Below are 17,876 nucleotides of genomic sequence, written 5' to 3'. Positions count from 1 at the left end.
TACAGAGAATGCCCCTGGCCCCAAGGCAGAAGCGCCAGTGTGCTCCTGAACAGTCGACCTCTGCAGACCACCCCCACCCACGCTTCTGAACACCTGCACAGATGTCTTGAGTATCTGGTTTTCTCCATTCTTCTTCCTCTCCACTCCATCTGAACAACAAACTAGCTGGGAGGCTCTCTACTTGGTGACTTCATTCCTACAAACCCTAGCTCTAATACATAGTAAATATCTGATGAATTTATGCATTTATGAATATTCATGCTCATTTCCATTTCTTTCCCTTCTTGACTTTCTGACAATTTTAGCACAGCATTTTCAAAGCCATTTCTCTGTTCCACAAGCCCCTGGTTGTGTCACCCTGCCCTCTAGATTCTCAGTGCCTACCTGGAACTGGGTCAGATTTATGGACCATTTGGTCTGGATCTCCCGTGGCTGGTACCTTCGTAGAAGTGCTCCCCTACTGACTTCCAACTAACGCTTGTATTCTCCACCTCTGAGCTCAGTTGCCCCCCTTCATCCCAGTATGTGCACAGTTAGCACCATCTAGTCATAGAGTCTAACTTAGCATTCCCAAAGGCAATTCTGTTCTATGGAATGCTAATTCCGTGGGATGTTAATAGTTGTTACAAGAAAAAAAAATCTATGAGCAATGTGTGGAAATGCCATGTATTACTTTCCCATCTTGGAGATTCACATCACTGAGAAGTTCTGGTGAGGAAGTCGGGGGATAAGGGGACAAAACTTTGTCTACACAGGATTTCCAACTTATTTCAACATGGGCACCTTTTGTCATGTGACACCTATGAACATTAACATCCCATAAAGCGTTATTCCCTACAACACATTTTGAAATACACTGATATAACCCTCTTCCAGGAGAAAATTCTGAAATTAAGTATGGATGCCACACCAGCAAGAAAGTCATCAGTATCTGATTAGTGTAAATTAAGGAAGACTTGGGAACAAGGGGAGTCTGGGGGTTGATCTCTAGAAAGTGATGGATACAACTAGGAAAGACAAAGTAAGGGATGCTTTCAGGGTAGTGAGAAAGATAAGTCTAGGACAGGTAAGTCTGAAAACTCTTAGAGTTGGCAGTGAGAGTTGGAAAGGAGGAGAAATCATAACACACTTGGTACAGTCTTTTTAAAAAATGTTTTACTTAAAAAAATAGGCTATTCTAAGGTCAGTAGTTATAGCTTAGTATCTAAAAAATAAACTTCTTTTCAAAATCTTGGTTCCCTCTGAGCCTAATTTTTCACATTCTGATTACACACTCCTCCATCTGCTCTTGTCCTTAAAAAAAATCGTCATACAACTAAAATACTACATAAAAGAAAATCGTGTCCACACTTGCTATTTACCTTTCTGATTTTACCTATAATATAAGCACATTTATCTCTCCAGGGATTTACAGTGTAAACTGAATAAATCTCTCACTTTAATAATACAGCCCCATGGTAATTTAAATCTCAGCAATTTCTGAAATATCATATTGGTAAAGTAAACCTACCACGCGAGGTTTTCCTTTTCACACACATGCCAAAATGAGATGTACCCACTAAATTGTACCCCAGGCGCTGAATGGCAGTCTGTTATTATTAAGAAAGGTTGCAAAGATCCCAGCTCTGCCAAGTGTTTGCATATATAAATTTCCAGAAATCCGGGATGACAGACGATCTGTTGTGTGCCTGAAGATAAAAGCACCTCGTTCACTATAACCAGGCGATAAGCAGCACAGAACATGAGTAATGCTAATCCCTCACTAGTCTTTCTTCCTTTCATAATTGGGTTGCTGTTGTGTCCAAGACAAGAGGTGGGATTAATTTCCTATAAAACATAAATAACAATTTTTCTGTAATGCCTTCCTCAACTCTGACATACACACACATCCAAGACTCAACTCTCCTATTCAAAGAATATAGAATCTCTTCTCTTGCCCAATATGGAATCCTCACCCTGCTAATACTCCGGTCATTTTAAAAGGTCTTCAGATGCACGGGAGCCACAACAGCGTATACAGCTTTATTTGCACGTGGGATTTCAATTCACCTTTTCATCCTTCACTCTCACAAATCCCTCAAGCAGCAAACTCTGGGACTGTGATGTTGGCAGAGCCCTATGATTGACTCACGCTTCCCCAGGAATTCTATTCTTTGGTTTGTAAAGTATTTATTTTGTAGTTCCTTTTCATAAATGTTCTTCCCCAAGCAACTTTTTGTTAATTACCACACTGGTTGAGTGACTGAATTCAGCATTTCATTAGAATCCCTCAGTAACAATAATTAGTTTGAGCATTCACCCATAGAGATTGCATACCTGCAAAAGGGCAGGGAAAGGGAAATGTTTTTAAGACAAATTCATTTGTTTTCCTTCCCTTCCCCATTTAAAATGAACTACAGCCCCCCAGCCAAAATAGAAATAAAACGCACTACTTTAATTCCTTCAGTCAGAAAATATCTGTTGAGTACCTCCTTATGGGTTAAATACTCTGCTAAGTCTTGGGGAAAGCAAAGGTTATAACTCAGTTCATACATCAAATCAGTGGTTATCAACTGAGTACAGTTTTGCCCCCCAGAATATTTAGCAATGTCTAGAGACATTTTGGGTTGTCACAGCAGTGGAGGTGGTGGGAATTGCTACTGGCATCTACAGTGCACAGGAGAGTCACCACACAAAGGTTTATCCAGCTGCAAGTATCAGTAGTACTGAGGTTGAGAAACCCTGCCCTAAATGGGAAATGTGGCTACATAATAATTTGAAATACTAATTTATTTTTGTCCCTGACTTTACCCTTTTCCTTCCACTGCAGTCAAATAGGTACAGTCAGCCCTATGCTCCTTGCCTCAGGGCAGGTAGGCTCACAGCCAGGAAACAGAAGCTTACAAGGGTTTGCGATTTTTATGGGAAGAAAATCTGAGAGCAAAGACAGAGTTTCTTCCAAAATTTTGAAAGTGGAAGGATTTCCCCAAGATTAGAAAGATGTGCTTCTGGATTAGGGGCAGAGAGAAGAGAAGGAGAGGGTTGATGTGTCTCAAGAACAGAGGGGACCGGACTTCCCTGGTGGTGCAGTGGTTAAGAATCTGCCTGCCAATGCAGGGGACATGGGTTCAATCCCTGGTCCGGGAAGATCCCACATGCTGTGGAGCAACTAAGCCCGCGCACCACAACTACTGAGCCTGCGTGCTGCAACTACGGGAGCCCATGCTCTGCAGCAAGAGAAGCCACTGCAGTGAGAAGCCCACACACTGCAACGAAGAGTAGTCCCTGCTCTTCATAACTAGACAAAGCCCACGACCAGCAATGAAGACCCAATGCAGCCAAAATTAAATTAATTAATTAAAAAAAAATCTCCAGTGTTTGGACCCAGACATCAATATTTAAAAAAAGAACAGAGGGAACCTAAGCCTTGCTTACTGGAAACACTCCTAGGGATCCAGAAAGACAGGAGTGGTTCATGGGTTGCATCTGGATCTTAGGTAGCCCTGCTGAAGATTCCCACGCCCCAAGCATGGCCAAGGAGGTCACATCCACAGGGATGATGGCCATCTGAACAAAACCCACTACTCCTGGGCTTGGGGCCTATAATAACTGTAGCACAATCCTAGGGATGTGTTTGCAGAGAGGGGATTCCAAGAAAGGATTAAATTGTTTGGATTTTTTACTTACCCAGCAGCATAGAGGCTTAGAGACAGAATTATTATAGAAATAAAATCCGTTAAATTTCTTGAAGACCTGCATTAATGAACTAAAGAAGTTTAACTCTACTTTGGGAAACAGAACTCCCACAGGGAAACAGGAATTGATTAGAAAATCTTCTGTGGTGGCAATCCCATCAATCTCCTAGACACACAACAAACGTTTATTTTGTGCTCACGTTTTAAGTCAACTCCTGCAGCATCACATGTTTTCTCATTCTAGGACTCAAGCAACTCCTGTGTGCAACAAACCAGTCTTGTGGCAGCGGGGATGAGAGAGAGAGCTAGCAGAAACACAGTTTCTCTAAGGAGAACATGGTACTTGTCACATGTGCTCACATTCCATTGGCCAAAGCAAGTCACATGATCAAGCCCAAGAGCAATGAGGTAGAGATGGATAACCCCCTTACAGGGAAGGGGGAATAAACTGTACACAATACTAATAATTACCACAAAGAGCAAACATCAGAAAATATAACTGTGGGCTGATCTGAGAGACTGTGGAAATCCTCAGAAGGTGAGAGAGAAGATGGTCAAAAAAGGCGCCAGGGACTGTGTGGACACTGAGATGGGAATAAAGGCAAGAAACAGACCTCGTTTGATGTCCTACTACGTGTCCAGAGCTAAACAACTCCATTTCTCACTTTGCTTCAGTTAATCCAACCATCCTATGAGGAAACAAACACACTACCTTGCCCATGATCACTCACGTTGCAGATGATTCAATATCTGGTTATAAAATCCACACTCTTTCCAACACATGGCATAAATGAGGAAAACTTAAGACCATTAAAAGGAAGAGGGACTAGTATTGCAGGCAAAAGAAAAGCTAAGAACATAGTCACAGACACAGGATTTTCACTTTCACACCACAGTTAAAAATCTGCCTTGATCAGGACAGCAGGTGGAGTTGGAGAGTTGTAAGAACCAAAGATCAGCCGGAGATCAGGTCATGGAGGGCCTTTAGAGCCCAGAAGAGTAATAAGAGGAGAAATGATAGATTTGGGGTCAAGACGTCCTGCCATTAATAGCTAGATGAACTCCTACAGGCTCTGGAGTCCAGCTCACTCATTTATGAACTGGAAAGACGTGGGGAAAGATGATTTCTAAATTCCCTTAGGGAGGCAATGTGTAGAGGTCTAATAGATTTTAGGGAAAGGTCATTAACTCAACCTCTTGCTTTATGATCCCCTCCCAGTTCACCAGGCAGCAAGAGTTGCTGGGAAGGAAGCAAGATGCACCAGACTCACAAAGCCCTGACTCTGAGAATAGGGAAAGTGGCCACGTTTGTCCATTTTAGCAGGCCGAAAATTTTGACTTTCTCTAAGAAACCACTGTCACTGATGTGATGAATGAGGTGTTTAAGAGAGATCGGTGTGACAGGGAGATGCTACACAGAATGGAGAATGGGGCTGGCATCGGAAAAGGCAATTGGAGGGATCTGGCAGCGTTTTGGTAAGAAGGCTTAGAAGGGGAAAGCAGTGGGAACAGAGAAGAAGGGGCATTTAGGAGACGTTTCTAAGGTAACAATGGAAATGTACAGGTCTCGGAGTGTTAATTGGGGTGTGAAGTCTAAATGGGGTTCTCTTCTAAAATGGATCCTGGAAATCATTTGTGAGTGACTCAAATCCTGCCCCTTTCACCTTCTCAGGGTAAAAACCATTCTGTGCTTTTTTAACAAGTCAAACAAATCAGAACTTGGGCCACTTTAAAGTGCTCTAATACCACACAGATGGACGCTGTTATACTCCAGTAATTTGGCTAAGTATATTTTAGGTCCAATTGTAAAGGGCCCTTTCTTTACAGCAGCATGGCAGTGCCAGGCGCCCTGTGGTTGTGCATTGAATATGAAATGGTAGTGATTACCTACTAAAAGTTTTAAATGCAAGCTCCACCGATTTGTCTCCTGGCTCAACAGGGGGAAAAAAATGACTTTTCTACAGGAAAATACATAAAATAGGTACTTCCTAGCCACACCAGCTGAAACATGACACATTTCCAAAATCTTAGGCGACTTTTCATTCCATAAAGTTTAAATGTCAGAGTGAGGACGTAGGGGATTCTAATCTAATGACCACCTTGGATATTTATCCAATCTAGAAGGCAGACAGCAGATGAAATCCAAACATTCTGGTAGGAGGAGAAAGGAGAGTGCCCGTCCTCTCAGTAGAGATATATAAATCAGACAACACTCAAAAATCCATTTTAACCAGAAATTTGAGCTACAAGTGCACCAGAAATGGGAAGTGGAAGAAAAAAACCTATTCCCAGGGTCGGCGCTCAGCCATGGTCAGCACTCAGCAAAGGTTTGTCCTCTCCTCCAAAGCTTGTGGTCTCACAGAAGGACAGACACCTTCAGGAAACTTTCCACCAGTTTAGCTCACAACAGTTGGTCTGTGAGGACTTAGGGTTCGGAGGGATACAAGTGAAAAGAAAAAGATGATCTTATCCCTGAAGAGTGAGAACAGAGAAGAAGTGGCCTTGAAGAGGTATTTTCAAGATCCTTGAAGAATTAAACTTCACCATTATTAAATGGCCACACAAGAGAAAAATCCACCCAGTTCTGTAGACAAGAGCTGTGCTGAGAACAACATAGACTGGGAATCTCCTGAAGCCCTGGTCCGGGACTGCTGCCGAGGGTCTGGGCCTCAGTTTCTTTTCATTTCATCATTGTGCCCAGCACTGTGTGCCAGGCACTGTGGCAGAAATGGGAAACCGTGATATGGCCCCAAGTCTAGCAGAGGAGACAGGACTAAGGGTATGAACTACATGACCAGCAGAAAGAACCAACGGACTCAGTAGCTGCTCAGGCCTCTGGCCGTTCCAACATCCTCCGGAGCCTCCGAGCTCAGAGAAGGACCCAGTCAGTATGGGCAGAAATGGACAAGGAGGGATTCGTCCAGAGGTGAGACTTGAGTTGTGCCCTTGAGAAACAGAGTAAGATTTGAAAACAGCATAGGATGAGGGCAAGGCAATGTAAGCAGAAGTGAAAGAAGAAGAGATTAAAGAAATCACCTTCCTAGAAATTGGATCCATGTAGGGGAGTAAAAAGAGATAAATTTGAGTCAGATTAAAGAAAACCTTAAAAGCTAGATGAAGAAGTTTGGCGCTTTTCCTATGAGAAACCAATAGAAGTTTGGGAGGGTTTTTCTGTTTTGTTTTGTTTTTTGTTTTTTGAACAGGGATCATAGAATCTGATGGAAACAATGTATCGCAATGACTGAGTCTATTAATAATGTTAAACACAGGATGGATTGAAGCAATAGGGACCAAAGCAAGGAGATGAACCAGAAGTTACTGCAACACTGGCCCTTGAACCGGGAGTGTGGAGGTGACACTGATCGGAAGGCACAGTCCTCTACCAAGATGAGACAGATTATAAACAGAGGAGTGGACAAGACCTGACAAGTGACCGCAATTACAGGACAAACAACAGAAGATCCAAAGTGACCCAGAGACCTTAATGCTGAGTAAGTTGGGTATTAATAAGGTTATTTACAGAAAGAAAAAAGCTGGGAAGGGACATGTGCGTGTGGACAGGTGACAAGCTCATTCAGAGTAATGCCAGGCTTGAACTTTAGACATACAGGGAAGAATGGGCTTGCAGTTGGTATCTATCTATTGCAACTCTTTATTTTTACAGCCATCTATGAATCATAAAATGCCTTAGCTCAGCTAAAAGACAAACTGCTCCATTTTTAGCTGGGTATTTCAATTAAACTTCAGCCTGGTCATTTACAGTCACACTGTATCCTCGCTCTAGTTAATTGTGGGGACCATACAAGGTCACCCTTGCCAAGAGAGAAATTCAGTGACAATACATATTTCCTTGTTTTAATCACAATTCTGTACAACACAAAGATAGACACAGACAAGGAGATTGAATGCGTAATTGTAATGCCCTCCCCCCAAAACAAAGAAAAATTCATTTACCCAAAGCAGGTAACACAATTATCATCATAGTGACACCCCTGGAAGGAGAGACTGGATGACACGATACTGAAGTAAATTCCTGAAACACACCCAGTCTCAGGAAATAAACAGTAGAAATGGCAAGAATTTACTCTTTTCAGAGAAAAGACACAAAAGACAGCATTCCCAATAAACAAATGAGAGGAAGGAGACAAACTGGCAAAAGAAGGAAAACCCAGTGGCGAGAGCTGTTCCTTGAACAGTCACTGTTGAGAACCAGAATTTTTCTGAGGACTTTGGGAAAAATTAAGAAATAAAGCAAGCATGAGTCAGATAAGACCCTTTGGGAGGCAAACATTTAAAACAGAATGTGAACGCTTTCAAATCTCAGACTTCACTAGAAATGATCAAAGCCGCTTTCCCCAAGTACAGACCACTTTGTTTAACCTATTTAATGTATTTTTGTAAGCTAAAGAATAGATTTACAGTTGAGCTCTCAGTGTAAATATTTGGAGATCTTTTAAAGGGCTAGCACACTAAAGTATTAGAAGTATTGGCTTAATTTCTTAATTCTTTTCTAATGAGAATTTTTAAGACCGCCCCCTCTTTTAGATTTGCATAAATGATTTATAGCTTCTTGAAACCAAACAAAATGGGTGTGCCACTGACTTTGAGAGAAGTTACAACTTTTATTTTTAATTCCTTCTGGAGGTGGGCTATCTAATATAAGGCACCTTCCAGTTTGATCCTTGCTATATCCATACCCAACCCTAGGTATAGACTGCTTCCACGACTAAACTGTTCAGCAGCAGAAAGACCAGCATCTCTACTGGAGTTCCAGCACCCTCTGGGATTTATCACTCCCCATTTCTCAATTTACACAGGCTTTCATACATGAAAAAATTCTCACACTCAAAGATAAAAATATTATCAAAGTTTTAGATAACCTGGAGATCATCCAGTGATGATTTTCTTCAAGGAAAAAGAAAAGGTGAAAATGCAAATACTCAGAAGAGAAAACACATTCACACAGCTACTTTGAGTGTCCCATGGACCAGAATGTCACCTAGCTATTTATCATGTTCCAGAAAATGGAAGTTCCCCATTAATGCAAAACGGCAACCTTCCCAGGTCAGGGAGTTTAACAATTGGGGTCTCTCTACTCCACTAATAGTCTTGCAACATGGTAAACTCTCTCTGATGGGTTCCAGTGATCCCCACAGAAAAGGAAACTCACTTGCTCAAATCTGATAAAATTCTAACCTGATCAACTGTCAAACCTAAAAATACTCATTCCAGTAGGACAGAACTATAATAGCCCTTGCCTTATTCCAACTGCCAGCAAACTCAGATGCCTATGCATGGATCCATGCTTAGTGATTAAGCAAAAACCACAAGAAAATAATCAAAAACAAAAATATATAAATCATAATGGCTTTCTTATTTTTCAACGGCCTTCTACATTTTCAACAAAAAAATAATTCTTAGGAACATAGATTCAAGCAGACTCGGTCTGATGTCTTCACATCAAGATCCAGATGGAGATGACTCTAACCCACCTTTTGGCCACCTCGTGTTTAAGTTCAGCATGGAATCATTGTCCGTGGGACAGACCGCTAATTGTCTCACAATATCCATTCTCCCCCTACCTCTCATTGTAACAGAGTGTCAAAGTTTTAGGTAGGCACGCGGCTACCCAGCATAAGTCATACAGTTCCTTCTTGGTCATGTAACTGATTTCTGACCAATAGGATGGAAGCAAAGTGATACATACCTGCGGCTTCATCCAGAATCCAGTGTGAGTGTGACAGTGGTCCCAACTCAGGCATCTTGAAATCAGCAATATCAGTAGTGGCGTTTGCACTCTTCAGTGATTGGCTACATAGTGCTGAGCCTGGTTCTCTATCCCTCCCAGAATTCTGTGAGCTGTTGGATATCCTTTCCTACTTAAATGAGCTAGAGTTGGCTTACATTGCTTACAACTTGATAACTCTGACTGAGACTCAGGTGTGAATAAACATGTGAGGTCCCTGCCCTTGTGGAGTTCTCAAAGTCCAGACATTACATTGCTCCCTTTAACACCTTCCTGCCAATGTGGAATCCGTCTGTAAAATGAGACTAAAGCCGTGGACCATTTCTTTAACAGACACATCAGAATGTATATATTCAAGAAATGTATGAATCTTAGGCCCCCTCCAAGTGGCAAATCTTTGTTTATAGCACACTTATTATTTATTTATTTAAAGAGTGGTACTACCACTCTTTAAAACTTACAGGAATTGCTTGAGAATCACCTTGCACCTGACATTTATTCTATTTGTTTTTTGAAAATGTGTATTTAAAAATTTAAATATTACGAAATGAAAAATTATCCCTTTCTCGACCTTTGCTTTGGTTTCCTAGTTCCCCTCCCTAGAATTAGTGTGCTGTTTCTTCAAATCCTTCCAGAGATAATACAAATAGAGAGAAAGATAGATATATATATAGATTCTTATAAGCTTAGAAGTCAATATATTTATATCCTTTTTAACAAAGCTGGTGGTACACTCTTCTGTGCCTAGTTTTTTTAATATAATATCTCAGAGATTGTTCCCTATCAGCACATATAATTCTGCCTCATTCTTACTAATGATGGAATAGTATTCTAATTTATGGGTGCTCCATAATTACTTAACATGTCTCCTATTGTTGGATATTTGTTTCCTCTAATCTTTTCCTATTGTCGTAAATAATCTGTACAAGATTCTTTCTGTCCTTTCATGAGTGTGTCTATCAGATAAAGTCTAAGTGTAATTGCTAGGTCAAAGGTTAAGTTCATTTATAATTGATGAGTATTTCCAAAGTGCCCTCCAAAGAGACTGTGTAAATTGTTACACTCTTAAACAATGCATGAGAGACTGTGTAATTTGTTACACTCTTAAACAATGCATGAGAGTGTCTGGTCCCTCTCTTCTCCCCCACTCTGCCCCTTTTTTAACTCTCTTTGGTGATGGTAAATGTCCATATTTTGAGAATAGGTTTCACTTCTGAAAACTGCCCCCAAGTCATTCAAAGCCAACCCTGATAAATAAAAGCACAATCTTCTTAGGTAACACCATTCTGAGTACAAGATGAGCTGTGGCTCTAAAATAATTAAATATGTTTTCTTGTTTGGTTTGTAAAGTGATTCTGAAGTTAGCTCCAAAAGGAGGTCCGAACATATTCTGGGCAACAGTAGCGTCATTCAAATAAGTGCACTGCCTCCCAAAGGGATTCTGTTAAAGGGATACTGCTTGACAAATTTCAGTCAAAAGTAGAAGATCTGGTGTATCAATTCAACAATGCTTATTGCATCATAATCACACTACATGTGAAATATAAAGATCAAGTCATGAGTCTTCTTGGTGTCTGGTTTATGCAAGTCAACATCATTACTTTATAGCCAGTTTTTTATCTTTTATCCTTATGAATCCTCACAACTTCCTTGGGTTGAAGGTAGCCAAGTGGTATTTTATCTCTGCTGAACCTAAGAATTCCAGAGAATCTCAGTGACTTACTCACAATAACACTCACATAAAATTCCACAGAACACGGTGTGTCACCAGGGAAATCCTGGAAAGTAATCAGTTTGCTTTTCCGTTGACCTAAGAAACCCTTGGGTTCCATTATGATTCCAAGGGTCATTGATAGAAAGGCCCTCAGAATCATAATTCTGAGAATTATGCGTATGTTAATAGCATTACAATTAACTAAAATTCCTCCAAATACAGGGTGAAGATAAGTAAAATTTAGACATACAACTAGTAGTGTTCAAGTGATGTTTAACAATTACTCTCAGTTCTTGAGAGAAAAATCTCTCTTTGTGACATTTGCCAATATCCGTGGTGTAAATGTTCCTACCATGGCTGATTTCAAACTACCTACATAACATCAACCGGCTCACAAAATTCCTGAAAATTTAACAGTAGACACCATTGCATGGCAACCTTAGTATTTTCTTTTTAGTCTTTGCATATAAATATATTTCATAAATATATTTCATTAAAAATATATGTGATTTTACAATATCCCTCTAAGTTTCAGGGAGAAAAAGGTTATCTGAAATACAAATATTAAAACAATTATGGCTTTTACAAAATACTTCTCCAGTTCACACATCTTTGATTGTCTTTCTCTGGTGAAAGAGGAACTGATAGCATTCTTATATTAACCTTAGTATGTTCTAATTTTTATAGCATGAAATTTTTACCTGAAATTTCAAATTCTTCAGGGCATCAATACACTACACCTCTGACTTTTGTACTACTGTGGATTATTGTGTTCTTAGTTCATATATTTCTGAACTCAAACTTTGCTTTAAGCTTCATTATCCTCAATGTACTGTGCTTCAAAGCATGTAAATTCAATTTTCATAAAAATATATTTTTTACATAGGTTGATATGTGAGTCTATTAATGTTCAGTACTTCCTTTCTAACTTTTTCTCTAGCTCATAAATATGAAATGGGAAGAGAGCAGGAAGCACGTACAAGCCCATTTTTCTATATTTACATAATGAAAAAGTTACAAATAATGTGAACAAAGGAGTCAAAAGGCAATTCAATACATAGCAATTCAGGACATCTTGATAGATGGAACATTTTGCAAGGAATCTGCCTAAATGGCTGTTGAGACAACACATTGCTCTTGAAAAGATAATTCTCCTAAGCCACAAAAGTGTTCAAAGATGATTTAACATGCTCATCAGCTCAGTCTGTACATGTGTATATATGTTTGTGCAAGGTGTATCACAAAATAAAACTCTATGTGGACTTCCTGTAACATCCTTCAAAGGAATCGCCACAACATATGTACACATTCAGTCATGCTTACACTGCCCAAAAAGTTTCCGGAACTGCCTTCAGGACATATATAAATCACAAAGGGAAATTAAGTCCATACATGTCTTTATAATCACACCTCATTTAGACGAAAAACTAGAACCATCCCACCATACAACTTGATCAACCTTATTCACCAGACTCAACTCCAAATGACTTGTAGACATTTCCAAAGATCAAGTCCACCCTCAAAGGATTAAGATTTGTCAACATTCAAAAGAAGCTTCAAAAATATTCTGAGCAGGGTTTCCCTGGTGGCGCAGTGGTTGAGAGTCCGCCTGCCGATGCAGGGGACACGGGTCCGTGCCCCGATCCGGGAAGATCCCACGTGCCGCGGAGCGGCTGGGCCCGTGAGCCATGGCCGCTGAGCCTGCACTCCACAACGGGAGAGGCCACAACAGTGAGAGGCCCGGGTACCGCAAAAAAAAAAAAAAAATTCTGAGCAGTAGCTGCTTCACGGATATAACTGTGTGACCTTTCAAGGTGATGATTAAAAGGACACAGTCCTTGTTTAGATGTATATACTCTGGTACATTTTTTTTTTAATCTCATTACATTATGGGAGGTCATATCGCATAGTGGTCAAAAACACACATCTGGGAGTCATTTGTGGTCTGTCTCCAACATTTCCCAGCCATGTGAACTTGGACAAGTTATTTACTCTCTCCATGCCTCACTTTCCTTACTATCATCTGCAAAATAAAAGTGATAATATACTCCTCGTGTTATCATCTTGAGATTGACACAAGGATAATATGTGTAAGATCCTTAGCTCTATGCCTTTAATGTGATACCTACTCAATCAATGGTAACTATTTTTTCCTTTTATCTTTATTATCAGTTACATCTCACATAGCCCTTCATGTCCTTTTTTACAGATGATTTTCTTTATACTTTTATCTCACCTGTTAGAAATCTAGAGGCACTACCACACTTTTACTTTATTGAGAGGGCTAGACTGGGCACATTGGAGTCCCTCGAGCTAGAAAGAAGAGACACCACGGTAATAATTACTATTCACATATGGTAGAAAAGTAGGGAGAAATTATACCTAGACAGCAAAACCATATTCCTGGGAAGAAATGAGGATGCAAATGGAAGCCTAATGGAATATAATCAACTCTATTCTTAGCTGAAAATGTAGTAGTGGTTACATTAAACAGAAGTTTCATATGGGAAAAATAAGCAGTTTCATTATTCTTAATCTCTTCAGCCTTACACACCATCCTAAGCCCTAATCTCTTGCCCCTGTTCATGTAACATTATGAGCCCTATGGGAACTCCAAGGCCCCACATTCCATGCCCAACAATGAAGAAAGTCACAGAAGAGTCACCACATAGGGAAGAACAAGAATGGAGCTGGGCTTCCCTGGTGGCGCAGTGGTTGAGAGTCCGCCTGCCAGTGCAGGGGACACGGGTTCACGCCCCGGTCCAGGAGGATCCCACATGCTGCAGAGCGGATGGGCCTTTGAGCCATGGCCGCTGAGCCTGCGTGTCTGGAGCCTGTGCTCCGCAACAGGAGAGGCCACAACAGTGAGAGGCCCACGTACCGCAAAAAAAAAAAAAAGAATGGAGCTGAACCAGGCATGCCCCAGGGACAAATTCTCCATCCAGCGCACCAAGAGGAGTCAGTAGCATCTTCGGGGAATTGTGTTACTCACCAAGACACCTTCAGATCAGGGGCAAGAGGAAGACAACTCGAAGAATCAGAGAGAGATGTCAACCCTCCTCACCTTACTCTCAAGCTAGCTTTGCCTCCTTTCTTTAACATAGCCTTCTTGGGGGTCCTTTAATATTTGCCAAAAACTCACAAAGTGTTAGGCGTGGCCCAGAACCTATAGGGAACATTCTCTTCCCACTAGGAAATATTTCTAGACATTAACTTCTGGGAAATGATAAGGTGCATACATTGCAAATATAAAGGGTTATATAAATACTTAACAATCGAAGCATTTCTAATACTCTGCCCACAAAAAGCCATTACCTCTGTCTTTATGACAGAAGGTTTAATGTCGCTGAACCTTGCTGAAGTGTAATATTCACTTGAGCACTAAGGTCCAATTTTATAGCAGCAATTTTTTATCCCAAATCATAGTCACAACCCAATCCAATTCAAGTATTCTGATACCACATCTTCCATGAAATAGCTTTTCTTCAGCCATGCTTACTTTCCAGCTCACTGCCTTCCTACATCCCCAGAGCCTGGCCTAGTGCTCAACGCAGAGTACATACACGATAAATTATGGGTGGAGAGATGATCACTTCAAAATCATAATGTGGTTCCTTAGGAAAGGTGCCCCAAACAAGTGAAAGAATAGTAATAACTACCATATGTGTCAGGTGCTTTAGGTATGTTATCTCTAATCTTCACCACCACCTTGCAAGGCAGATGAAATTATTATCCACTTTACACACAGGAAGCTGAGACTTCGAGCAGATCAGTAGCTATCTTGCCCAAGAACGCAGAATTATTAAATGGCAGAGGTGGGATATAAACACAGTCTGTCCGTCTCTAGAATTAGAACTCTTAACCACTTTGGTAAATTGCCTCTAACCTTGGAAGTCCCCTCAAAGAGATCCCTCACCTACCATGTAACAGCCACCAATTTCCTCCTCTCCTGACAGGATCACTATGATGTTGCCTCTTCTTGTTGCCAAGAATGCAATCAAAGCTTCCAGTGCCACCCAATTACGACACCCTCATCTGCTTCCTCTCCGTTTGCAGAGGTGAGCAGGTGTAGCCCAAGACTTGGTCTTCACATATATTCTGGGCTCCCAGAGACTTGGAGAGGAAAGTACCCTCTATTTCTCCTCCTGCTGTTCCCTTAAGTGCTGTAGGGCTAAGCGACCATGAGCCTCGTGAAGAGGACCACGCTGTACTCAACCTTGCTCTTCCTGTCTTACACCAAACTCACTCTCCCCAGGACATCTTTCCGTCCTTCATGCAAACAGCCTCCTGGAGCATGTAAGGATCTACAATAGAATCACATTTTATAGAGACTTGGGTTCTAAAATCAGGGAGCCATAAAAAAGAACGAAATAATGCCATTTGCAGCAACATAGATGGACCTAGAGACTATCATACTGAGTGAAGTAAGTCAGAAAGAGAAAGACAAATACCATATGATATCATTTGTATATGGAATCTAAAATACGATACAAATGAGCGTATTTATAAGACAAAAACAGACTCAGAGACACAGAAAACAAACATGTTTACCAAAGGAAAAAGGGGGTAGGGGAGGGATAAATTAGGAGCTTGGAATTAGCAGATACAAACTACCATATATAAAATCACAAGGACCGACTGTATAGCACAGGAAACTGCATTCAATATCCTGTAATAAACCATAAGGGAAAAGAATATGAAAAAGAATATATATATATATATATATATATATATATATATATATATAACTGAATCACTTTGCTGTACACCAGAAACTAACACAACACTGTAAATCAACTATATTTCAATAAGAAAATAAAATAAATAAATAAAATCGGGGGTACAGCAAAATAGAATAGATAAAATTACCCTTAAAATCATACATAATAAATGTAAATAACTATAATATATAAATCATATCTAAATTAATTCTATATATAAATTACACTTAAAATCACCCACAAAGTACCCTGTTTGTGATTTTGTGTATTCAATTCTGTAGTCAGAATTCTTATGCAGATTTAATTTTGAGAACTACTAAGCTAGAAGGAAAGTCTAGATACAGATGCCTACATATTCCAATCATTCTGTCCATCAGAATGGGGAAATGTTCCTGGCTGCTTGGAGGGTACACTCCAGTCTTTTTAAGGTATAATACCTTTATAACACGTTAAAAAATGTGTTTGCTGTTATGACATTCTACTCTAGGGTAGGTTCTGAAGACAGAGAGTAGGTTGGGTCTTTAAGTAGCAGCAGTGTGACCCAATTACCTGCCCAGAGAGAACAAAGAAATTCAGGGATAAATACAGCTCAATTTCTCAAACTGAGATCCCTGTTATATAAGGAAAGGCGAGAAAGCAACTCAGGAGAAAATTAACCCCTGGCTACTTGCCTCTGTCTTGCATGGCTGTGTCTGTTTCCTTTCTCCCCTTATTTTTTTTCATTCTTTTCTCTATGTATAGTTTCCTTCCATAACTATTTCTTGGACATCTTTATAAAGTGGTTAGTCCTGGGCTCAGTTACTACATAAAGCTCCAAATTTCCCTAGACATTTTCTTTTCCATGGAAGTTTCCTACTTGTTTCCTTCTCTGTTTCCTCATAGCCAGCCAGAGCTTTTTTTTTTAAGACTATTTTTATCGCAACATCTTTTTTTTTTTTTTTTTTGACGCGGGCCTGTCACTGCTGTGGTCTCTCCCGTTGCGGAGTACAAGCTCTGGACACGCAGGCTCAGCAGCCATGGCTCACGGGCCCAGCCACTCTGCGGCATGTGGGATCTTCCCGGACCGGGGCACGAACCCGTGTCCCCTGCATCGGCAGGCGGACTCTCAACCACTGCGCCACCAGGGAAGCCCTATTGCAACATCTTTAATATTTATTTATTTCGTTGAGCTGGGTCTTAGTTGCAGCAGGCAGGCTCCTTAGTTGCAGCATGTGAACTCTTAGTTGAGGCATGTACGTGGGTGGGATCTAGTTCCCTGACCAGGGATCGAACCCAGGCCCCCTGCACTGGGAGCGCAGAGTCTTAACCACTGCGCCACCAGGGAAGTCCCCCAGTCACAGCTTTAAGGAGCAACACCACACTTTGGTCTTCTGACACTTTTCAAATTCACATCTCCCAGCTCCCTTTATTGACCAAGGTGTGACTGTGGCAGAGATGCCATCTGGTTAAATTCTGAATTGTGTATGAAAAGGAGAAAGTCTGAGGATGAGCCAGCACAGCCAACAAATCTGGAAAAACATGCTGTGTCTGCAGCTCAAGGCTCACAGATGTCCCCACAGCATAACATGAGGTAGCTGGCCCTGCACCTCTATCCGTAAGTAAGATGATGTCCAATCTGTTGCTTTCGTTTTCTGAGTAATTCTCAAAAGTTTTTAGGAAATGTTCACAATAGTCCTTTTTATAAGAAAAATCACTTTTGGAGGAACACAAAAGGAGACCAACTTAAACTGGTAAAGAGCCAACACAAAAATAGAGCAAAGGTCTTCCCAAGATGAGTAGGGAAGCCAGAAACTCTCAGGCTGGAAGTTAACTTGGTCAGGAAGTCAAAGTCTTGAAAAAGGAAAAGCTGTAAAGCTTTGATTAAAATTCCCATTGCTGGTTATATTTATATGACTATTCAGGTGCTCATAAAGGAAGGGCATTTTTATGAAGAACACTGTAGATCACTTTGAATACATTTCCCTGTACTTTTCTTTGCTCCTTCCTCCATCTTTTTATAATGATATAAATTAAAGCACAGA

This window comes from Leucopleurus acutus (assembly GCF_964270905.1).
Source record: "Leucopleurus acutus genome assembly, chromosome: 1".
In the NCBI taxonomy this organism is placed as follows: Eukaryota; Metazoa; Chordata; class Mammalia; order Artiodactyla; family Delphinidae; genus Leucopleurus; species Leucopleurus acutus.
The sequence above is the reverse complement of the archived record's forward strand: the minus strand, read 5'-3'. Positions refer to the sequence as shown.